This window comes from Dipodomys merriami, unplaced genomic scaffold (assembly GCF_024711535.1).
Source record: "Dipodomys merriami isolate MVZ:Mamm:240054 unplaced genomic scaffold, mDipMer1.0.p SCAF_19, whole genome shotgun sequence".
In the NCBI taxonomy this organism is placed as follows: domain Eukaryota; kingdom Metazoa; phylum Chordata; class Mammalia; order Rodentia; family Heteromyidae; genus Dipodomys; species Dipodomys merriami.
The window spans coordinates 16,557,084-16,582,782 of record NW_027203270.1 but is presented as its reverse complement, the minus strand read 5'-3'; the positions used below and the strand labels follow the sequence as shown (position 1 = coordinate 16,582,782).

Here is a 25,699-nt window from a genome sequence, read left to right as displayed (position 1 = left end):
CCACAGCGCCACTTCCAGTTTTCTAGTGGTTTATTGGAGTCTCACACTTTCCTGTCCCAGCTGGCTTTGAACCGTGATCCTCAGATCTCAGCCTCCTGAGTATCTAGGATTACAGGTGTGAGACACCAGCGCCCAGCTTTGGTAATTTTCTATTCAGCTGTAAAGGCAGACCAGCAACTACCTTCCTTGCCAGAAGTATCTTCTTTAGACTCACTATTGTCACATAAATATAATCTTCATAGCTACCATTAACTGATACAAGTTCTAAAAACTAGGTCATATATTCAAGACAAAATAGTCATGTAAAATAGAAAGTCATGTAAGAAAGTCACCATGGGCTGGGAATGTGGCTCAGTGGTAGAGCGCTTGCCTTGCATGCAGGAGGCCCTGGGTTTGATTCCTCAGCACCACATAAGCAAAAAGAAAAAAGCCAGAAGTGGCGCTGTGGCTCAAGTGGAGGAGTGCTAGCCTTGAGCTGAAGAGATGAGGGACAGCGCGCTTATGCCCAGAGTTCAGGCCTCAAGACCGGAACAAAAAAAAAGAAAAAAGAAAAAGTCACCAGGTCAGGACAGGCACCTGTGCCTCACTCCTGTAATCCTAGCTACTCAAGAGGCTGAGATCTGAGGATCATGGTTTAAAGCCAGCCTGGGCAGGAAAATCCATGAGACTTTTCATCTGTGGCTCAAGTGGTAGAGCATGACCTTTGAGGGAGGGGGACAAAAAGAAAAGCCCAGAGACAGTGCCCAGGCACTAAGTTCAAGCACCAAAACCAGAAGAAAAGAAAAAGGTCATAGGATAATTATTTATCTGTGCTGGGCCTCCCTCATCCATGCTGCTCAAAAGCTACCACTCTACCCCAGATCCCCAGGTTGGCTTTTGACTCCCACACAGATGTTTTTCAATAGTAGGCATGAGGACAGAAATAAGGCCAAGTAGGCAAGATTCTATTTTTTATAGAGTTTCTACATAGTTTTATAGGGAAACATTCCCATTAAGATAAATTTGAAATATTACTCATTTTAAACTGTGCTCCCTCCCACAGTCATTGTAACTGGAAACTTGTCTATAATACAAGACTGATCTCTTTAGAGGAAAATACTAAATTGAGTCTTCCAACTATAAGCACTGTGTCTTGCACTCAACGAACGTTTGAAGGGACTCAAACTTTGAAAACATGATTCTTCAACTTAAATATTTCCGGTTTAAAGCACTTATAAAATGCTTTATAATGAGTGGTATTTTACTTTATTTTTTGGTCGGTGGTGGGGCCTGAACTCTGGGCCTGGGCACTGTCCCTCAGCTCTTCAGCCCAAGGCTAGCAGCACTCTACCACTAGAGCCACAGCGCCGCTTCCAGCTTTTTCTGCTTCTGTGGCGCTGAGGAATCGAACCCAGGACCTCATGCATGGGAGGCAAGCGCTCTACCACTGAGCTACCTTCCCAGCCCATGAGTGGTATTTTATAGTCAATAAAATTATTTCTTTTTTTTTTGGGGGGGGGGGTCCGGTCATGGGGCCTGAACTCTGGGCCTGGGCGCTGTCCCTCAGCTCTTCAGCTCAAGGCTAGCACTCTACCACTTGAGCCACAGCGCCATTTCCGGCTTTTTTCTTTTTGCTTATGTGGTGCTGAGGAATCGAACCCAGGGCCTCAGGCATGCAAGGCAAGCACTCTACCACTGAGCCACCTTCCCAGCCCCTAAAATTATTTCTTATATATTATCTTCCTGAAAAGGATCACAAATATGAAGACTGAAGTCCAAGCAGGCCTAGGAATAAAGTAAGACCCCATCTTGGAAATAATGCAAAAAGGCGCTGGAACAGTGGTCTCAAGTGCTAGAGTACCTGCTTGACAAACACAAGGCTCTAGGTTCAAAGGCCCTAAGTTCAACTCCCTGTACTGCCAAAACATAGTAACTTTTTAATGGTCCAATTAATATTCAAAGTTTTATTTTTTTTGTCAGTCATGGGGCTTTAACTCTGAAACTGGGAAAGTTTTATTTTAATAAAATAAATGAATAATAGAATATCCAACAAACTAGCAAAAGATTACTGTTTTATTACTTTAAGTTGTAATACAAAATACTAGTTTATGCCCTGTAAAACTGCCAGTAACAGCAATTATGCAGGTTCAACCTAATACTTACCAATGATATTTAAATAGTATAGGCAAAATTCTCAGTAGCTAAGAAACAGCAAAACCTGAGGGGTTTATTTACCACTTTAACAAAGCTTTGACAGAAAAAAAATTAAGCAGAGTTAGCTCCCTCTTTTGTGATTTCATAGTATTCTGAATACACATATTTAACACTTCTTACACTACACTGTAATTATCTGCTGCGATGTTGTCTCCTCAACAACACTCCTCCAAAGCTCCATCTTTGACATGTTCTTCATTGTAACTCTAAAATAAATTCACAGTAATTAGCACACAGTAGGCACCTAGTGCTCCTAAATGACTACTGCATGCATCACAGTAAAAAACTGAGATAAAAATTTACTTTGCTCTCAAAAAGTAAAGATACACTATATCACTTCTCAGACTCCCCATTTTTTCTTTTGATGGTACTTAGGGTTAACCACAGACAGAGCTCTATTTTTTTTTTTCTCCAGTCCTGGGGCTTGAACTCAGGGCCTGAGCACTGTCCCTGAGCTTCTTTTGCTCAAGGGTACTCTACCACTTGAGTCACAGTGCCACTTCTGGCTTTTTTCTGTTCATGCAGTACTGAGGAATTGAACTTAGGGCATCATGCATGCTAGGCAAGCGCTCTACCACTGAACCATGTTTCCAGCTCTACCTCTTATGACATACCTTCAGCCCTATTTGCTCTTGTTATTTCTGAGATAGGGTTGTATTTTTCCAGGGGCTGCCTGATCCATGTTTCTGTCATGTTTCAAAGTTGCTGTCAACTTTGTCTTTATAAAGATGGGGCTCCACTTTTTTCCCATGGTACTGGCTGAAACCATGGGCATTCTTTTTTGAAAATTCAAACACCCAAACTCTGAAATCTGGCAATAGATACATCATGGTCCATGCTTAGAGCTGATTTTGGTGTAATCTTTCTTTTTAAAGACTGAACATGTGAGCCAGGCCCAGGTGGCTCGCCCAAGCCCAGAGTTCAAGCCAACAACCGACCCCACCCCCCCAAAAGATTGAACATTAACTATATCAGAGAATATATGCTAATTTTTCAATCTTAAAGCTTCAAAAATTAAAGTATATTTATACTTCTAAAATGTGTATTACATGGGGCTGGGAAGGTGGCTCAGTGGTAGAGCGCTTGCCTTGCATGCATGAGGCCCTGGGTTCAATTCCTCAGCACCACATAAGCAAAAAGAAAAAAGCCAGAAAGTGGCGCTGTGGCTCAAGTGGTAGAGCGCTAGCCTTGAGCTGAAGAGCTGAGGGAGCGCGCCTAAGCCCAGAGTTCCCACAACCGACCAAAAAAAAAAGGAACCTAAAGCAAAAAGGGCTGTAGGGGGAAAAAAAAAGCTGTAGAGCACACAGCTCAAGTAGAAGAGTACAAGCTATAAAATGCAAAGTCCCAAGTTCAAACAGTACTAGGCTCGTCCCCCTAAAAAACAAATTAAACACCAAATAAGTAAAATGTAAACAAAATATTTCTCTGATATAGGTCATGAATCCCATGACTTATTAACCTATTAGGGTTAACAATTTGGATTTGGAAGTCAAATGAAGACAGAAGGAGCTGGGAGCCAGTGGCTCATGCCTATAATCCTAGCTACTCAGGGTGTTGAGATCTAGGAATCAAGGTTTGAAGCCAGCCAATCAGATAATTCTGAGATACTCTCCAATTAACTAGCAAAAAGCCAGAACTGGAGTATGGCTCAAGTGGTAGAGCACCAGATGAGCAAGCCAAGCAAATGTAAGGACCTGAGTTCAAAGCCCAGTACAGACAAAAACAAACTGAAGTAAAATGGAATAAAATAAATGACTTAAGAACTGTGGTTCAGGAAAATTGTATCTAGCTGCCTTATGAAATAATAGTCACACAATCCCTCTTATTCTATTCTCTACTACTCTAGGAAAACAAGCTTCTCAATTCCAATTAGTCACGCAAACTACAAGTCTGAATTCTTAAAATTTTCCTCTCCTCATTATACTAGGCATTCATAATCCTACCACTTCAATCATTACCTAGTAACACTCTCCATTGTCATTCTTTTTTTTTTTTTTTGGTTGGTCGTGGGCCTTGAACTCTGGGCCTGGGCACTGTCCCTCAGCTCTTCAGCTCAAGGCGAGCGCTCTACCGCTTGAGTCACAGCACCGATTCTGGTTTTCTAGTGGTTTATTGGAGATAGTCTCACAGACTTTCCTGTCCTGTCTGGCTTTGAACAGTGATCCTCAGATCTCAGCCTCCTGAGTAGCTAGGATTACAGGCATAAGCTGCCGCCGCCTGTCTTCCATTATCATTCTTTTGTTTTTTTGGGGGGGTTCCTGAACTCTGGGCCTGGACACTGTCCCTCAGCACTTAGCTCAAGGCTAGCGCTCTACCACTTGAGCCAAAGTGCCACCTCCGGCTTTTTTATTTTTGCTTATGTGATGCTGAGGAATCGGACCCAGGGCCTCATGCATGCAAGGCAAGCACTCTACCCGAGCCACCTTCCCAGCCCCTCCATTATCATTCTTATTTCAAGAAAGAATCAGTCTTTGTGAAAAAGTGTTTATTTTCAAACTAATATATTCCTTACTGCCACCACATAAACTATCAAGTACATTTTTCATTAAAATGTTATCTTTTCTTGCCAGGCGCTGGTAGCTCACGCCTGTAATCCTAGCTACTCAGGAGGCTGAGATCTGAGGATCGCGGTTCAAAGCCAGCCCCGGCAGGAGAGACCGTGAGACTCCTATCTCCAATAAACCACCAGAAAACCGGAAGTGGCACCGTAGCTCAAGTGGTAGAGTGCTCGCCTTGAGCTGAAGAGCTGAGGGACAGCGCCCAGGCGCTGTTCAAGCCCCACGACTGACAAAAAAAAAAATGTTATCTTTTCTTCAACTTGTCTAATAACTCCCAAATTGCCTATAAACTACAGAGAATAAATGAAGATTATCCATTTGGTTCCTGAACCTTTCCACATAATTCTCTTTACCAACAAACCTACCATGGTTTTTCATATTTTTGTGCCCAGTTATGTTGCTGTTTTCACTACATAAAATGACCCTCTCCAACGTCCATGCCAATTATTCAATATTCAAGATTCAGTTCAAATAATATCTTTTAAGTGTCTTTAAATAGGAATAATAACTGATAAGCTCTGCAATAATGTAATAAACTTCACACTCAGTGTACATAAACAACTCATGACATATATTTAAAATACTACATAATCACACTCAAACTCCCATTCATCTGATCCTTTTATAAACCATCTACAAAAGCCCAGGGTAGGAGCCAAGAACAGGCAAAGTCAGGAGGATCTCAAGTTTGAGGGTAGATAGACTGCACTACACAGGGACATTTTATCTAAAGTACACATGTACATACATGTACATACACATACCCATACGTACACACACACACAACAAACCCTCAAATTGTCCAATTTCAAAGTTTTTTCCTTCTTATAAAAGTGAATGAATGAAGCCAGACTATAGTGGCTCACACCTGTAATCCTAGCTTCTTGGGAGGCTGAGATCTGAGGATCCCGGTTCAAAGCCAGCCCAGCAAGCAAACCTTGTGAGACACTTATCTCTACTAAACTACCCCATAAGTTGAAAGTAGAGCTGTGATTCAAGTGCTAGAGTGCTAACCTTTAGCAAAAAAAAGTTCTGGAAGTGTACCCAGTCCCTAAGTTCAAGCCCCAGGCCCAGCACTAAAAAAAAAAAAAAAAAAAAAAGCCTTGAAATATTTCAATACCTATAGTAAGTGTTCAATACATTTTGATGAGAGAACAGTTCAATGTCTCATAAGATTAATAAGCAATAGAAAAAGAGGTCATTAATTATGCTAATTAGACATACCAAATGTTTTAGAACTCAAGTCTTCAATATACCTACGAGTTATCTCATTAAAACATACATAGTGGCTCATGCCTGCAATCCTAGCTACTCAGGAGGCTGAGATCTGAGGATGGCAGTTTAAAGCCAGCCCAGGCAGGAAAGTCTGTGAGAGTCAGCTCCAATTAACCACCAGAAAACCCAAAGTGGTGCTGTGGCTTAAGTAGTAGAGTGCTAGCCTTGAGCTGAAGAGCCCAGGTCCAGAGTTCAAGCCCCACAACCAACAAAAAAAAAAAAAAAGAAAGAAAGAAAGAAAGAAAAAGAAACCCTTCCCTCAGAGTGAACAAATGCATTCATGCTATTCAGTATAAACTCCTAGCTACTCAGGAGGCTGAAATCTGAGGATCGAGGTTCAAAGCCAGTCCGGGCAAGAAAGTCTGCCAAGACTCGTATCTCCAGTTAACAACCAGAAAACTGGAAGTGGTGCTGTAGTTCAAGTGGTAGAGTGCTAAGCCTTGAGCTGAAGAACTGAGTAACAACACCCAGGCCGAGTTCAAGCCCCACGACCGATGGAGATGGAAAGGGAAAGGGAAAGGAACAGGGACAGGGGGAAAGGGAAAGGGAGGGGAGGGGAGGAGGGAGGGGAGGGGAGAGGGGGGAAGGGAGGGGAGAGGGGAAGGGAGGGGAGAGGGGAAGGGAGGGGAGAGGGGAGGGGAGGGGAGGGGAGGGGAGGGGAGGGGAGGGGAGGGGAGGAGAGGGGAGGAGAGGAGAGGAGAGGAGAGGAGAGGAGAGGAGAGGAGAGGAGAGGAGGAGAGGAGAGGAGAGGAGAGGAGAGGAGAGGAGAGGAGAGGAGAGGAGAGGAGAGGAGAGGAGAGGAGGAGGAGAGGAGGAGGAGAGGAGAGAAAATGACCCATGTAACTTGTAGGCAGGGATGGGAGGGAAAAACTGGGTTGTAAAGTGAAGGAAGAGGTGACATTGTCCATAAAAAGAAATGTACTCATTACCTGATTTATGGAATAGTAACCTCCCGGTACAACACCTTAATAACAATAAAATTATATTTTAAAAAACTTCCCTTGAATGACTCTGTCATTGTCCTTTCTTTTCATTCTTTTTTTTTGTTTTTTGCCAGTCCTAGTGCTGGAACTCATGGCCAGAGCACTGTCCCTAAGCTTCATTTGCTCAAGACTAACACTCAACCACTTAAGCCACAGCACCACTTCCGGCATTTTCTATGTGGTACTGAGGAATCAAATCCAGGGCTTCATGCATGCTACACAAGTACTCTACCACTAGGTCACATTCCCAGCCCCTCTTTTCATTCTTAAATACTAATTTCTTCCAGAAACTATAAGGACACTATATAAAGTTCTACTTGTGTTTCATACACACAAAACACTTCCTTGGACTTGGAACCTCTCTATTTCTTATCCTTTCATAATGTTTACATCTACTCAACAGCCCAAAACCAAAGAAAGAAAAATTAATTAATTTCTACATTCCTTACCTCTCTCTTTTTTGGGGGAGGAGAGGGAGGGGTCTAGTCCTGGAGCCTGAACTCTGGGCCTGGGTGCTGTCCCTCAGCTCTTCAGCTCAAGGCTAGTACTCTACCACTTGAGCCACAGCGCCACTTCCGGCTTTTTTCTTTTTGCTTATGTGGTCCTGAGGAATCGAACCCAAGGCCTCAGGCATGCAAGGCAAGCACTCTACCACTGAGCCACCTTCCCAGCCCCACCTTACCTCTCTTATTCCTTCATTTTACACATAACCTCTGCTTTGCACTATTAGGCTCCATAGTGGGATCTTCCAAAATGCTGACAGGGGTATCTATAAGGTGCTAATCTAAAATGTCTCTTATCACAACTTAAATTTCTCTAAATACAGCCAGGCACAGGTGGCTCACGCCTGTAATCCTACTCAGGAGGCTGAGATCTGAGAATTGCTGTTCAAAGCCAGCCCGGGCAACAAAGTCCATGAGACTCTTATCTCCAATAAACCACTGGAAAATCGGAAGTGGCGATGTGGCTCAAGCGGTAGAGCGCTCACCTTGAGCTGAAGAGAGCAGGGACAGCACCCAAGCCCAGAGTTCAAGCCCCACAACCGACCAAAAAAAAAAAAAAAAAATTCTCTATAAATACTCCAAAAGGCAAAGCAGTGATCCTCAAAAATAACTAGGAGATAACTAAAAATGCAGGTATCCCTGGTACTACCATATAGAATTGATTGCCTAAGTTTAAGATGGGGATAAAAATGTTCATTTAAGTTATTTGAATGCATATGGTCCAGGCACATACAAGCACAATGAAGATAAGTACTCACTCCACTTATCCTTTAGTCACCAAAGTTGCTTTTTGTATACAAATTACTTTCTCTATACAAATAAACATTCTCACTATTATCCTTAAAAAACATGATAGGCCATCTTCAAAAAATATCAATCTAAACCAGATGCAGGTAGCTCACATCTGTAATTTCTTAACTTCCTGAGAAACTAAGATCTGAGAATCAAGGTTCAAAGCCAGACTGAGCAGAAAGTCCATGAATTTTTTTTGGAGGGGGGGCAGTCCTGGGGCTTGAACTCAGGGTCTGAGCACTGTCCCTGAGCTTCTTGTGCTCAAGGCTAGCACTCTACCACTTCAGCCACACAGTGCCATTTCTGGCTTTTTCTGTTTACGTGGTACTGAGGAATCAAACCCAAGGCTTTATGCATGCTAGGCAAGCACCTTACCACTAGGCCACATTCCCAGCCCCAGTCCATGAGATTCTTACTTCCAATTAAATACAAAAAAAACCAGAAGTGATGGAGCTATGGATCAAGTGGATAGAGCATTAGCCTTGAGCAGAAAAGCTCAGGGACAGCACCCTGGCCCTGAGTTCAAGTCCCAGGATGAGGGAAAAAAGGAATAGGAAGGGGACACAAAAATATAGAACCAAGTTGTATACATGTGGATCATGCCTGTAATCCTAACTACTCAGGAGGTGGAGATCTGAGGACATGGGTTCAAAGCCAACCCAGGAAAGTCCATGACCCTCTTATCTCCAATTAATTACCAAAAGGCAGAAGTGGAGCTGTAGCTCAAGTGGTAGAGTACTTCCTGGGGCACTCAGGGAGAATACCCCAGGCCCTGAGTTCAAGGCCCAGGACCAGCACACATCATATACACAAAATCAAGCATCTCTGTGAGGACTTCCTTAAAAATTCTAAGCCATTTCACCAAAAAAGTACATTTTGATTGTATCACCTTAACATGTTAAATGTTTATAAATTTAAGATCTTTTAAGATAGAAGCTGAAGATCATGTTTGTAGTCTTAATCCTCAGATATATCATATCGCTAGCTAAATAAATATTTGCTGGAGAGAAAACGATGAAAATTCAAAAGAGAAGCAAAAATATATAGTATTGTTGGAAATTGTTTTAAAAAGTAGAAATTCAATGTGGCTCTGTATAAAGTATTACAAAGGAGAGTATAATACAGAAACTAAGAATTCTAAGCCAGGCACTGGTGGCTCACGCCTGTAATCCTAGCTACTCAGGAGGCTGAGATCTGAGGATCACGGTTCAAAGCCAGCCCGGGCAGGAGAGACCGTGAAACTCCTATCTCCAATAAACCACCAGAAAACCGGAAGTGGCGCTGTAGCTCAAGTGGTAGAGCGCTCGCCTTGAGCTGAAGAGCTGAGGGACAGCGCTCAGGCCCAGAGTTCAAGCCCACAACCGACAAAAAAAAAAAAAAACAACTAAGAATTCTAGTAACTACTATTCTCAAGAATTGTCTACTATACCTACAGAACAGTATACTGGAAATGAACTTTACAATTTCAAGCTGGGGGGAGAGGGGGGAAGAGAAGGGATAGTGGGAAAACAACAAGAAAAGAGGTAACAATGCTCAACAAGAAATGTACTCATTACCTTACTCATGTAACTGTAACCCTTCTGTATGGCATCTTTACGATAAAATAAAATTAAAAAAAAAAAAAGAATTGTCCTACTCTCAAACTGTAGTTTCTCCTTAAAGTAACATGGGTCTAACCAGTCAAACAGCCTGTTTTCTCTACAGAATTTAAGTTACTGGGCTGGGATGTAGCTCAGTGGCAAAGCGCTTGCCTAGCAAGTGCAACGTCCTGGGTTCAATCCCCAGTACCAAAAAAGAAAAGACAAAAAAAAAAAAAAATACAGTTAAAAAAAAACAAACAGAATTTAAGTTACTTTTGAGTAAAGGGGAGAACAAAATGAACCCACTACTAGCACATATTACTTGTCTTACTTACTACGATAATATACCCCATTAGGTTTCTCAGATCACAACAATCCCTCTTTAAACAAGTTCCCAAATAAGGTTCTATTTTAAAATTCCAACTTATTTATCGTCAACATCAAATCTGAATAACAAACTTTACTCAGTAACTTCTAGAGTAATAAAATGTACTTAAATATAACTTCTCCAAAGGTTATTTCTGTATCTTTTTTATTCAAATTATGCATATTAAAACATTTTAAGGCTTTATCTCAAATTGTTTAAAAAAGCAAATTGGGAAAGGTGTTTTTTTTTTAAGCAATTAGGGCAAGGCATGAGTAGCTCACAATTATAACCCTAGCTACTCAGAAGGCTGATATCTGAGGATCACAGTTCTAAACTGGTCCAGGCAGACTAGATTTTCTTCACTTTTTCTGTTGTTGTGTTTTGCTGGTCACGGGGCTTGAATTCAGGCCTGGGCATTGTCCCTAAGCCTCTTTGAGTACTCTACCACTTGTGCTTGCCTTGCATGCATGAGGCCCTGGGTTTGAATCCTCAGCACCACATAAGCAAAAAGAAAAATGCCGGAAGTGGTGCTGTGGCTCAAGTGGTAGAGCGCTAGCCTTGAGTTGAAGAGCCCAGTGCCCAGAAGGGACAGTGCCTAGGCCCAGAGTTCAGGCCCCACGACCGGACCCAAAAAAAAAAAAAAAAAAAAATCTGAGTACTCTACCACTTGAATCAAAGGCCCACTTCCGGCTTTTTCTGAGTAGTTTACGGGAGATGCCTCATGGTCTTTCTGCCTGAGCTGGCTTTGAACTGTGATTCTCCTATCTCAGCGTCCTGTATAGCTAGGTATGAGCCACCAGCACCCAGCTATAGACTAGATTTTCTTAAAAGAGGATTGCCTTAGCAGTTTAGCCATGTAACTAAGCAGTCATTAATATATTCATATAGGTTTTACACTGTTTTGTGTGTGCTTTATGACTTTTTTTTACTAATTTATATTTTATTTCATTTTTTTATCTAGGATTTCTTCTTTTTTTTTTTTATTGTGAAAATACCGTACAGAGGGGTTGCAATTACAAGGGCAAGATAATGAGTACATTTCTTATCAAGCATTGTTGCCTCCTCCTTTGTTTCCTCTTCCCATCCCTTCCCATCTCCCCATCCCTCGCTTTTTTTTTTTTTTTTTTGCTGGTCCTGGGTCTTGAACTCTGGGCTGGGGTTCTACCCTGTGCTCTTCAGCTCAAGGCAAGCACTCTTACCACTTGAGTCTCGGTGCCACTTCCTGCTTTCTGGGGGTTAATTGGAGATAAGAGTCTTTCCTGCCTGGGCTGGCTTTGGGCTGAGATCCTCAAATCTCAGCCTCCTGAGTAGCTATGATTACAGGCATAAGACACTGGCTCCTACCCCCTCCCTTTCTTTAAAATGCAGGTCCTAGCACTTGAACTCCATGCCTGGGTGCTGTCTCCAGGAGCTTTTTCACTCAAGCCACAGCTCCACTCTGGCTTTTTGGTGATTGATTGGAGATCTACTGCCCAAGCTGGCTTTGAATCCAGATCACAGCCTCCTAATTAACTAGAATTTCAGGCATGAGCCACTACAACCTAGCAACCTTTCTCTCCCTTTTAAAGAGTAATTTCTTGTTTTGAAATTATTTTTAGGGGCTGGGAAGATTGCTCAGTGGTAGAGCGCTTGCCTTGCATGCTCAAGGCCCTGGGTTCGATTCCTCAGCACCACATAAGCAAAAAGAAAAAAAGCCGGAAGTGGCGCTGTGGCTCAAGTGGTAGAGCGCTAGCCTTGAGCTGAAGAGCTAAGGCCCAGGCCCAGAGTTCAGGCCCCACGACCGGACCCAAAAAAAAAAGAAATTATTTTTAGAAATACCAAAAAAGTTGTAAACTCAAGCAAATGAGCACCTGCAATGAATTAGCTTAGTAGGCTCAAATAGTAAGCACCGAGTCAAAAAGCTGAGTGATAGATGGGGACAGGCAGGAAAACTGGAGAATGAGGGAAGGGGTGATATTGTCCAAAAAGAAAGGTACTCTTTTCCCTCCCCCACGGTATAACCCCTGCTTTCACTGGTGTTGGTATCATTTGTAGAGGGAAAGGGAAAAAACAAATCGTTTAAATAGGGATACAGATGGACCCATTGCAACAATGAGATGTACAAGTCATTATGTCGAAAAACTTTGGGGTGGGAATTGGGTAGGGGGGCGGGGGGGGGGATAGGAAGGGACGGAAAGGGGAAACAAAGGAGGAGGCTACAATGTTTGATAAGAAATATACTCACTGGGCTGGGAAGGTGGCTCAGTAGTAGAGCGCTTGCCTTGCATGCATGAGGCCCTGGGTTCGATTCCTCAGCACCACATAAGCAAAAAGAAAAAAGCCGGAAGTCGCGCTGTGGCTCAAGTGGTAGAGCACTAGCCTTGAGCTGACAAGCGGAGGGATAGCACCCAGGCCCAGAGTTCAGGCCCCACAACCAGACCACCCCCCCCAAAAAAGCAATGTACTCATTATCTTGCCAATTAAAAAAAAAAAAGAAAAAGAAAAAAGGGGCTGTGGGTTTAGCCCAGCAGAAGGGCGCCCGCCCGGCATGCACAAGGCCCTGGGTTCAGTCCTCAGCCCTGGGGGAAAAAAAAAAAAGAAAAATGAAGGTACTCTTTACCTGACTTATATAACTGTAATCCTTCTATATATCACCTCTATAATATTTTTTTAAATCTACTAAAGCCAAATAAAACAATAATAAGTGACTAAAAATAAAGCCAAGTGAAGCCAAGCACTGGTGGCTTACGCCTGTAATTTTAGCTGTACTGGAGGCTGAGATATGAGGATTGCGCTTCAAAACCAGCCTGGGCAAGTAAGTCCATGATACTCTTCTCTCCAATTGACCATCAGAAAAACCAGAAGTGGAGCTGTGGCTCAAAGTGGTAGAGCACTAGCCTTAAGCAAAAGAGCTTAGGGATAGAGCCCTGAATTTAAGCCCCAGTATTTGCATTAAAAAAAAAAAAACCTAGGCAATTCGGGCTGTTATTCAAAATAACAATATTTTAAATTGTTGACAATATAACTCCTGACAGCTAAAGTGAAGCTACAGACAGGCACTGGTGGCTCATGACTGTAATCTTAGCTACTCAGGAGGCTGAGAACTGGGGATTACAGTTTGAAGCCAGCTGGGGCAGAAAAGTCTTTGAGACATTTATGTCTGATTTCTGTGGTTCAAGGAGTAGCTTTGAGCAAAAAAGCTCAGTGCCCTGAGTTCAAGTCCCAAAACTGGCACACAAAAATAATAATACTGAAGATAAAAATTGTTTTAATAAGTGGAAAGAGACTAATCTGCCTGAGAGAAAAAATCCTGAATGATGTATGTAAATACTTTTCCTGTTCAGGAGGTAAAACATGGATTACTTTCTAAAGTAGGAAAAGGAAAAGTAGCAACTTTGTATTAAAAAAAATAAAATAAAAAACCTGATAAATAACCACATTAAACCAAGGGACGAAGGTTCAAGTCACTAGTAAATAATGTTTGTAGGTAAGAATATAAGTATACTTCACAGTTGTGGCATTCCTCCCCACAGACAATTCACAGGCCCAGGCTCCATCATAAAATACATCAGAAAAAACAACAGGGCTAGGAAGGTGGCTCAGTGGTAGAGTGCTTGCCTCACATGCAAGAGGCCCTGGGTTCAATTCCTCAGCACCATATAAGCAGAAAAAGCCGGAAGTGGCACTGTGGCTCAAGTGGTATAGCGCTAGCCTTGAGCTGAAGAGCTGAGGGACAGTGCCCAGGCCCAGAGTTCAGGCCCCACGACCAACAACAACAAAAAAACAACAGGAGTACATTCAACCAGGGACCTCACTGCTACTGATCAAGAATGTCTTGGTTGCAGGGTGCCAGTGGCTTATGCCTGTAATCCTAGCTACTCAGGAGACTGAGATCTGAGGATCTCAATTCAGTCAGCCTGGGCAGAAAAATCCATGAGACTCTTATCTCCAATTAACCACTAGAGAACCAGAAGTGGTTCTGTGGCTCAAGTGGTGGAGCACTCCCTTGAGCTGAAGAGTTCAGGGACAGCACCCAGGCCCAGAGTTCAATCCCCACGACTGACAAAACAGAAACAAAAACAAAAACAAAAAAACCCCACAAGACTACTAACCACTGTCACAGACCAAGAGATTTAAAATACATAACAACTCAATACAAGATGGTATCTTAGACTAGATCTAGAATGAAAAAAAAAATTAAGTCTGAACTTTATAGCTTATAGCAGCATACCAAGGTTAGTTTTTTTTCTTGTTATTATAAAGGTGATATACAGAGGGATTACAGTTATGTAAGTCAAATAGAGTATATTTCTGTTTCTTTCTTTTTTTTTTTGGTCCCTCATGTGCCTGAACTCTGGGCCTGGGCACTGTCCCGCAGCTCTTCAGCTCAAGGCTAGTGCTCTACCACTTGAGCTACAGTGCCACTTCCAGCTTTTTCTGCTTATGTGGTGCTGAGGAGTCGAACCCAGGGCCACATGCATGCAAGGCAAGCACTCTAACCACTGAACCACCTTCCCAGCCCCTAGAGTATATTTCTCTTTAGACAATATCACCCCTTCCCTTGTTCTCTCCCAGTTTTTCCCTCCCAGCCCCACCCATCAGTAAGTTTCTTAATTTCAACAAATATACCAAAGAAATTTAAGGTCTTAATAATAAGGAAAACTGGGTGTATGGCACACTCAAGATTCTTTCTATATGGGCTGGGAAGGTGGCTCAGTGGTAGAGTGCTTGCCTTGCAGGCCTGAGGCCCTGGTTCGATTCCTCAGTACCACATAAGCAAAAAGAAAAAAGCTGGAAGTGACGCCGTGCAAAAAGAAAAAAGCTGGAAGTGGCGCCGTGGCTCAAGTGGTAGATCGCTAGCCTTGAGCTGAAGAGCTGAGGGACAGCACCCAGGCCCAGAGTTCAGGCCCCACGACCAGACCCCCCCCCAAAAAAAAAATTCTAGTCTGGGCATTGTGGCACACACTTGTAACCCCACCATTCAGGAAGTAGAAGTAGTCTGAGGCCAGCCTGGGCTATATAGCAAAATCCAATCTAAAAAAAAATAAGCCCCCTCTGGGAAGGTGGCTCAGTGGTACAGCGCTTGCCTTGCATGCATGAGGCCCTGGGTTCGATTCCTCAGCACCACATAAGCAAAAAGAAAAAAGCCGGAAGTGGCTCTGTGGCTCAAGTGGTAGAGCGCTAGCCTTGAGCTGAAGAGTTGAGGGACAGCGCCCAGGCCCGGAGTTCAGGCCCCATGACGGGACCCCAAAAAAAAAAAAAGCCCCCAAAAAACAAAAAACCCAAAGCCCAAAAAAATCAATAAGCATTTCCCAGAAATATCCAGGAGGGTTAATCTAACCTTAGCTACATATTGAAATTTTATGTCTCAAAAACTAACAGCAATGAGTCCCTAAATAATAAGTTTACTTGAAATTTATACAGAAGTCTTTATTACCTAATACTCATTTGTAATTTTCTAAATTAGCTACTGTCAGCATCATAGGTAAGAAACTGAGATTCTTGCTCGACACATAGCTAGCTTGGTAAACTGTGGAATTAGGATAAGAACATAAAATATTTCTGGTTAAACAACTGCCTAGCATACACAAGGCCCTGAGTCCCACCTCCAACACCATAAAAATATTCATATATGCTTATTCAATACTACTTTTCTGATAATACTAAATGTATAGCTTTACCCTATCCTTCAAAATTAAGTTAACCTCTAGGTATCAGAGATTCTTATCTCCAGATTCTTATCTCAAATTAACCACCAAAAACACAGAAATGGTACCACGGTTCAAAGTGTAGAGCACTAGACTTGAGTACAAAGCTCAGGGGCAGCCGGGCGCTGGTGGCTCACGCCTGTAATCCTAGCTACTCAGGAGGTTGAGATCTGAGGATCACGGTTCAAAGCCAGCCCGGGCAGGAGAAACTGTGAGACTCCTATCTCCAATAAACCACCAGAAAACCGGAAGTGGCGCTATAGCTCAAGTGGTAGAGCGCTCGCCTTGAGCTGAAGAGCTGAGAGACAGCTCCCAGGCCCAGAGTTCAAGCCCCACGACCGACAAAAAAAAAAAAAAAAGCTCAGGGGCAGAGCCCAGGCCCTGAGTTCAAGCTGTAGGACCAGAACAAAGGAAAAAAACATGAACCAACTGACAAGAGACTCCTCAAAGACATTTTACATAAAATTGTAAAAAGTTAACCAAGAAAAACTAAATAATACAATTGTCTTATGTTCATCTACCTTCTTTGTAGTCAGCGTATTTTGTATGTGTGACTGTGTGTTCTGATCCTGGGGCTTGAACTCCAAACTCAGGTCTGGGCACTGTCATCCCTGAGCTTCTTTGCTCAAGGCTAGTACTCTACCATTTGAGCCAGAGCTTCACTTACACTTTTTTGGTAGTTAACTGGAGGTGAGAGTCTCAAAAACTTTCCTGCCCAGGCTGGCCTTGAGCCACTATTCTCAGATTTCAGCTACCTGAGTAGCTAGGTACAAACCACTAGCACATAGCTGTGTTTATTTTTTTAAGTTAGAGTCCTAGCTAGGCTAGGTTCGTGTCTGCAATCCTAGCTACTTCTGAAACTAGATCATATGATCAAGGTTTGAAGCTATCAGAGCAAAAAAGTCTACTCTGATCTCCAATTGACCAACAAAAAAAGTAAAGTGGGTGTGGCTCAAGTAGTATAGAGCCAGCCTTGAATGGAAAAAGCCAAACACAAAGACTTGCCTAGTGTTCTTGAGGGCCTGACAGGACAACAATGACGACGATGAAGACAACGAAGAAGGAAGAAAAATGAAGAAAGAAGGAAAAAAAGAAGCCAGGAATGGTGGTGCTTAGGCCTATAATCCCAGTATTGAAACCAAAGAGAGACAGATAGAGACAGAGACAGGCAGGCAAGCATATATGCCTGCACACATGTACAGACAAAGAAGAAGCATTATGCATACAAAACACTAGTACTATGTAATATATCCAAGACTGGATACAGTGGCTCTTGCCTATAATCCCAGCTACTAGAGGCAGGTATCTGGAAGACCACAATTCAAAGCCAGCTTGAACAGAGAAGTCAATGAGACTTCATCTTTAGAATAACCTACAAAAAGCAGGGTTAGAGATACGGTTTGAGAGGTAGAACACCAGCAGAGCAAGCAAGCTGAGTGACCACAAGGCTCAGTACTGAGGAAAAAAAGTGTGCCTGCCTAAGAAGCCCAAGGTGGGTTTGCCAAGTAGGACTTAGGATTGCTGGGTGTCTGTTACTTATGCTTATAATTCTAGATGCTCGGGAGGCTATTGTCTAAGGTTTGAAGTCCAAAGCCATCCTATGCAGGAAAGTCTGTGAGACTCTTATTTCTAATTAACCATCAAAAAGCTAGAAGTGGAGCGGTGGCTCATGGAGTGCTATCCTTGAGTGAAAAAGCAAAGGAAAGCACCCAGGCACTGACTAAAAGCCCCAGTCCCACCAAAACAAAAATAAACATATCCTTGTTTGACCTAAGTTAAAACTAGATTAACCCACAATGTGCAAAACACAAAACTTTCTATAATGCTTTCAAAAAACGAGCTGAGAATGCCGTTGCCAGTAGCTCATGCCTGTAATCCTAGCTGCTCAGCATGCTGAGATCTGAGGATCATGTTTAAAAGCCAACCTGGGCAGGAAAGTCCCTGAGACTCATCTCCAATTAACCACCAGAAAACCGGAAGTGGTGCTGCTTGTGGCTCTAGTGGTAGAGCTTGCCTTGAGCTGAAGAGCTGAGGGACAGCGCCCAGGCCCAGAGTTCAAGCCCCATGACTGAAGAAAAAAAAAAAAAAAAAAAAAAAAAAGAGCTGAGTGCCAGTAGCTCACATCAGTAATGCTATCTACTTGGAAGGCAAAGATGGAGAGGATTGAGGCTCAAGCCTAGCCTAGGCAAAAATGTTTGCAAGACACAGAGGAAAAAGAAGGTGATGATGGTAGAGAAAGTATAAACAGTTTTATGGTATAAAGTAGCCTAAACAAAAATTGAGTCTCTAGTTCAAAAATAACCCAAGCAGCTGGGCACCAGTGGCTCATGCCTGTAAGGTTCAAAGCCAGCCAGAGAATGAAAGTCTGTGAGACATTTATCTCCAATTAACCACCAAAAAGCTGGAAGTGGAGCACAGAGTACTAACTAGTCTTAGGTGAAAATGCTCAGGTACAGCACCCAGGTCCTGAGTTCACTCAAGACCCAGGATAGGGGGAGGGGTGGTAGGGGAAGTACTTCAGATAATTCCTTAACCTCAGTTAACTGTCAATTCTAGTCAACAAAAAGCCTCTAAAGCAGACGATCAAAATGTACACAGATCTGGTGACAGTGGCCTGTAATCCTAGTTACTCAAGAGGCCGAGATAGTAAGTCTAGAGACTCTTTCCTCCAGAAAACTAGAAGTAGACTGTGGCTCAAAGTGGTTGAGAGCATGCCTAGAGCAAAAGAGCTCAGGGTCAGTGCCCAGGCCCTGAGTTCAAGCCCCAGGCCAACCAAAAAGCAAAAAGTAAAAAAAGTGTACAAAGGGCTGGGAAGGTGGCTCAGTGGTAGAGCGCTTGCCTTGCATGCATGAGGCCCTGGGTTCGATTCCTCAGCACCACATAAGCAAAAAAAGAAAAAAGCCGGAAATGGCGCTGTGGCTCAAGAGTGGTAGAGCACTAGCTTTGAGCTACAGAGCTGAGGGACAGCGTCCAGGCCGAGTTCAGGCCCCATGACCGGACCCAAAAAAAAAAAAAAAGTATACAGAATTATACAGTTGGATTAATTCACTTCTCATAGCTGAGAATTTTGTGGGAGTTTAATTTTTGGTCCCAGGACAACATAATATTTCTGGAAGAAGTATCAAAAACATCCTTTCACCTTAACTGTGGATGGATGGCAGCTTCAACAAAGAGTATCAGGATAGCAAATGGATAAATTCCTAACTCCCATGGAACCCAGGCCTAGATTCATGCTGGACAACTGCTCTACCATTAAGCTGTAGCACATTTCTTCTCACGTAATTCTGTATTTAATCAAATGCAATATTTATCTATCAATGCTACCTTTAAAGTACTTTCTTTTGTTCTACTCATATTAAGGCTTTATGTATGCAAAACAGCAAACACAAAACCTTGGTTAATAACTGTCAATTTAAGTGACTACAAAATAAGTTAAGTCATTATAATAAGAGAAAAGGGCGTATTTTATCACATAAGCCAATTCCCAAATGGTTCAGTGACTGTATCTCATTTTTGGCCACTATGGTAACATGTGACCTTAGGAAAAGAAATGTTACAGAGTTTTAGTTTTATCATCCATACATATACTAATCTACCTCAAAAAGTAGTCAGAGAACAAATAAAAATGGATACCAAGCTCAACAGCAACAAGGTTCTACAGGAATGTTTATGACAATGTTAAATGGTAACATTTTAGAGAATACCATTCCAAAGGTATCCTTGACAAATGCAGATTAGTCCTAACTACAAGTTTTCGACTAAATATCACCATCCTTTAAAGTGAAAACAATAAATCAAAATAATAAGCACTTATGAGGCCCGTATCCAATGAATATAAAGTACAAATACCAATTAAAACCTGTCGACTGCCGTGCTAAGGATAAAAATTATATATCTAGCACAAGTTAAACTTTCATTTAAATGACTGTGCAAAGTGTCATACCAAACCAGCAGCAATGCCAGAATACAAAAAGTCTTCACTGCAATTAACTATTAGGCTTACATAATACAGCATCTTTCTTCATGAAGTAAAAAATTTCCCAAAATGTTTGATCATAAACAACTAGGATTCACTCTACAGCTAAAATCTCCAGAATAGATTTGCTTTTCAGAATTCATACTGTAGACCATTAGTTTCATCTTAAAGCAACCTGTCAAGTAAGATGTATTTGTGTGGGTTTTGTTGTTGTTGTTGTTGTTGTTGTTTTACAGAAGATTGGTGGCAGGGGCTGGGAAGGTGGCTCAGTGGTAGAGTGCTTGCCTTGCATGCCTGAGGCCCTGGGTTCGATTCCTCAGCACCACATAAGCAAAAAGAAAAAAGCCGGAAGTGGCGCTGTGGCTCAAGTGGTAGAGCACTAGCCTTGAGCTGAAGAGCTGAGAGACAGCGCCCAGGCCCAGAGTTCAGGCCCTACAACAGGACCCAAAAAATAATAATAATAATAATAAGATTGGTGGCAAAGGTTACCAATCATAACAAAGAAAGTTCAATTAAAAAATCTGTCTGGGGGCTGGGAAGGTGGCTCAGTGGTAGAGCGCTTGCCTTGCATGCCTGAGGCCCTGGGTTTAATTCCTCAGCACCACATAAGCAAAAAGAAAAAAGCCGGAAGTGGCACTGTGACCCAAGTGGTAGAGCGCTAGCCTTGAGTGCCCCCAGTCCCAGAGTTCAGGCCCCACGACTGGACCCAAAAAAAAAAAAAAAAAAAAAAATCTGTCTGGGGATCAGCATGGATGGCTCAAGCCTCCAATTCTAGCTACTCAGGTGACTGAGATCAGAAGATCTGGGCAGGAAAACTAAGTGACACTCTTATCTCCAATTAACCACCCAAAAGCTGGAAGCAGAGCTGTGGTTCAAGTGGTAGAGACCACGTCAAGGTCATGAGTTCAAGCTCCAGGAACAATCAACAAACACAGATACAACATAATTTCCTAGGTTCCATCAGCCAAGTACTTCTACAAAAAGACAATTTCTTTTATTTTAGTTAATATCACAAGCCAGGTCCACTTAAAACCAACTGAGCCTTAAGTCCCTTTGGAAAAGGCATGCATGACTCACTGCTTTAGAACTTAATGGGAAGAGTTGGAAAATATATTGTAATATTTTGCCTTGGGCTTGTTTATTAAGACAGCTCTATCTTAATACTGACAACTTCTAATTTTTACAGCTTACTTATTAAGGTGACAAATTATGAATATGAACAACATGTAAACAAAAAGGTCTTATTTTTTCCTGGATACTCATCTCTGCCAACTTAGAACATAACTAAGAGGAAACAAAATGTTTTTCTTTAGTATAGACAATTCAACAGGGATGCGCTAAAAAGGCAAATACTATGAGATATTAATTTTTTCCTTCTGCAAAGCATCTCCAAATCTCTTCCACACCAGAAATACTTTATCTGGAAAATTACACAATAAAATTTTAAAATACTGAGCATCCCATCACAATGCAAGTTTTATAATTACAAGATTGTAAAAAATTAAAGTAGTTAATCTCAAAATTCGGCAAAAGATTCAGGGTCAGATTTACCAGAAACACGTACACACACACACACACACCAGAAACACGTACGTGTACACACACACACACACACACACACACACACACACACACACACACACACACACACACACACACACACACACACACACACACACACACACACTTGCTCTCTTAACTCAGAACAAATTACATTAAGCTCATAGTCATTGAAAAATCACCACTCAGTATGCGGCTTTTGTGGATGGGGTATGTCAAACATACCATATGGTGAATTAATATTCCCAACTGACTCATTCCTTCCTGTCTTAACCCATCTACTTTCTAATCATATTAAAAACAACAAAAATGTAAGGTTATAAATTGGGATACACTTGTAAGGTTGACCAAAATGACATTTACTATGTAATTTTAATACTCTTAAAAAAATGACTACTCCAATTAAAGGACCTTCCCTACTTCATGATGTTTCCGAAAAAAGAGATTTTTAATACAAAGTAGCCTTCAATGCAAATTATTTTATCCTTTTATTTTCTCATCTTTGATGCTCATTACTTAAAATCAAAAACAGACTACTGTTTCAGTGTGAACTAAAGTAAAAGAAAACATTTGTCGTATTCTTACTAAGGGGTTTTTAAATAGTATAGCGACTCCTATTTCTTGCCCAATATTTCTGGCATTTATTAATTTATACTTATTTGACCAGAATGACCAAAAATCATAAGAGCTTAAATTTATGCCTAAGTAGTTTACATATATATGCACACACAAAAATAGACAATAAGTGCCTGCTTGAGGAGGGACACTGCTTGTATTCCAGTTACTCAATGCCCATACTGCAGGGTGGTGGAAGAAGGGGAAGGTGGAAAATCCTATAAGACATGAAACATTAAGATTTACTACAGAGAAATGTTTTTGTTTTGGCTATAATTAGTATCAAATTAGTTGCAAAATACAAAAAAAAATTAGAGAAAAAAATGCTATGAAGGGGCAATCTAGCATTTCACAGCTTCTGCTCTCTTACTCCACCCAGTCTTCTCAGCTCAATGGCTGTTCACAGCATCCACAAATATTATTAGCCCATTTTTTAAAAAGGAGATGGAGGATGTACCAAAATAGGGCTTGGTCCAGTAAACATATGCAGAAATGTTATATGAAAAACGAGGTTCCTTTTTTAAAAAAATACATACTAATTTCACATTTCTTTTAGGAATAGTCTCCGAACAATCCAAACAATGATCATTTATAATAGAACATGAAAGAATAAAACACCCCCAAATACAGATTACATTTCTATGTTTAAAAAAAAAAAACCTCCAATTTGCAACTGCCAAGTATTTTGCAAAAGTATGTCCGGACAGACACCCATTAGAGATTAAAAGCTAGCTAATGCCTTAAAACCAAATCAGAACGTTTTAAGTAAGAGCTTTTTATACACATCCACCATCGTATCAAAATGGGCATTCCCAAAGTAGGAAATATTCCTGATTAAGGGATTGAACCCTGCAGTAATCAAGCTCTGCTACGTGAGGTGGGGGTGGGGGAGATATTTAAGCAAACACTCCTGTGGTAAAGGGGATGACAATATTACTAGTATGAAAGGCCCACAGTCCTCTCCGCCCTAACCTCAAAAAGAAATTCACACAAAACAACCACCCTCAACAAAAATGGAATTGCTAAAAATGGCTACATTTTTTGTTTTGCCTTTAAAACGTTATGACTCTTCAGGATTGTGAGCTTAGAGGTTGGAATTACAGTAATGTCTTTATTTTCTCCTGATTACTCCTTAAGGAAAGGGGGAGGGGAATCTTGGCATGACATCGCCCATTGAGAAGAGACCACAAATCTGGTGCTTCTCTTCAAAAACACAATTTCTTAACCAAAAGGACTGACATGTATTAGACCCAAATCTCAACGTCAAAGGAAAAATCTCCTGCCCTCCTCCCAATGAGTTTCTTGCTAAGTCACTGAAGAAAGCAGAATAACAAATAAAGCTAGGCACCTTGCTATTTCCTATTTCACGTACTGAAAACCTCCTCTGGCTCTCTGCTGTGATGTTTACTTAGATCGGGAAGAAGCAAAAGGTAATTTCTCACCTGGGAGGCTAGAGAGGGTAAATACAGGCACTGCGTTTCCAAAAAGAGTGGAGAGATGAGATTAGATGAACAGGGGACCTCGAAGCTCTGTGTGCACAACGTCAAAAGACAACTCCCGTCCCAGGAGCCAGTAGCAGAAAGGAAAAACCCTGCTCGATTTTGTCGGATGAACGCTGCAGATCTTTCCCGGGGTCGGCCCGCCCGTCCTTCCAGGATGCTACACTGGGGGGGGGGGGGGGGGGATTGGAGGGGGGAGGCTGGCGGGCCACCCTGGTCAAGTCAACCTCATCCTAAGGACAGGTGGGGGACGGAACGCCTGGAAGGCCGTGTGGGTGCTCGAGCCCAGGCCCCGAGCCGACACCGCGGAAGGGTGGGGACTGCGGAGCTCGCCTCTGCAGCCCAGGAGGAGAGCGTCGAGCCCTTTCCCCAAGATCACAGCTCGACCTGATCTCCACGCCCTTCCCACCCAAGAATACTTTTCCTGCTAAGTCACGGCGGGAGGAGGGCGATCCCGCGTGGAGGGGGGGTGAGGGGGGAAGAATGCCGTGCGGGTGGAGCTGCGGCGGCGCCGGCACCGCGGATCCCCGGCCGGAGGACGCGAGCGAGGGCAGCGCCCTCCCCGGCCGGGCCCCCCTCCTCCGTGCCACTCACTCAACGGCCGTCGCGGCCGCCATTTTGAGAGCGAGGAGAGAAGAAGAAGGAGGAGGAGGCGGCGGCGGCAGGGGGAGGGGAGAATGGGAGGGAGGGGACCGGCGCGGCCACATCGTCAGGCCGCCGGGCCCAGCCCGCCGCCGCCCGAGCGCGGTAAAGGAGACAAGAGGAGAGGAAGGGCGCAGACCGCGCCGCCTTACCGGAGCGCTGCACCGCCGCCTCCGCAGGGCCTCTTCCGTCCTTCACTCCCATCCACCGGCGGGGGAGGGGGAGGGAGAGGGAAGGGAGGAAGGAGGGAGGGAGGGAAGGAGGGAGGGGGAGGATGGCGCGCTGGGCCCGGGCCCGGGGAGGGGGAGGGGAGGGCTGCGGGCGGGCTCCTCGGCCGTTCCGGGGCTCGAGCCGTCGCCCGGCGCTCGCGGTGGTCCTCGCTCGCGCCCGAGCGCTCCCCTGCCGCTCTTTCTCGCTGCCTAGGCCCCGGGGGCACTGCTCCTCCGCCCGCTCACTAGCTATCCTCGGCCGCCGGACTCCGCCGCCGCCCCGCCGCTCCAGCTCCGTCTGTCACAGGAGCTGCCCCAACGCCCTGACGTCACCGCGCCGCCGCCGCCGCGGCCGCCGCCGCCCCAGACCCGCCAGGAAGAGGGAGAGGAGGCGAGGAGGAGCTGCTGCGCACGCGCGGGGGCCGGGCCCAGCTTGGAGCCGCTCTGCCTTCCGCCTAGCGGGGCTGGCTGCCGGCGGCCGGGGCGAGCGAGGTGGGTGGACGGCGGACCCCGCCCTCGAGCGTGCGTGCGTGCGTGCGTGCGTGAGTGCGCGCGCACGAGGCGCGGCTTCTCACGCCGCTGTAACCTTGACCAAAGCCTCGTTTTTCTTACACCGTCGGCCTGACTTGTGATCCCCCCTTCACGCACTCGGATTCTGCCGAGCACCCCGCCCTGCTCTTACTGAGCTCTTCCCGCTTCCCCCGGCCCACAGCTCAGGCCCGGGTAGGACCACCATCCCCGCTTCGGCCTCTCCCCGCCCCCCGCCCCCCGGAAAGAGGAGGGGAGTAGGTTGGTTGGCTGGGAGGGAGAGCTGTTAAGGGTAAAAGGCCCTAGAATGCCGTAATTGTCTTCCTTTGTATCACAGATTTTACAGATTTCTAACTCCCGAGAATTCGCTTTTAGATGTGATTCGCTATTCTTTTCCTTAGTCACCCATCTGAGACTCTCTGGGTCTCCAAACTGAGGCCCAGAAAGAAGACCTGAAACTTTACCCCGAACAAGGGATGTGTGTGTGTGTGTGTGTGTGTGTGTGTGTTGTTTGCTAAATTATGGGTTGAAATATTGATGACAGAAGTCCAGGGGATTTGTAGCCAATTTCTTCCACACCGAGGCACTGATTTTTTTTTTAATGGCTAGATTTGGCGCTCTGAGTAATTCAATATAGAATACGGGAGGGGAGTTGTTTTGTTTTGTTTTTGTGGATTTTTGTAGGGCTTAAACAGGGCCTGGGCGCTGTCCCTGAGCCTCTTTGTGCCGAAG

At 43.7% G+C, this 25,699-nt stretch overlaps 1 protein-coding gene across 2 annotated transcripts in view; it reads right to left on the bottom strand.

Moving 5' to 3' along the window:
- Positions 1–24,759, bottom strand: part of Pafah1b1 (platelet activating factor acetylhydrolase 1b regulatory subunit 1) — a 77,502-nt gene extending 52,743 nt beyond the window's left edge. Inside the window, exon 1 of one of the 2 annotated variants that reach the window (XM_070027504.1) lies at positions 24,383–24,759. The gene's annotated coding sequence lies outside the window, so the exon portion shown is untranslated. Of the gene's footprint in view, positions 1–23,531; positions 23,737–24,382 lie in introns of those variants that run through there. The other variant, XM_070027505.1, reaches the window with a different exon arrangement.
- Positions 24,760–25,699: the final 940 nt, after the last annotated feature.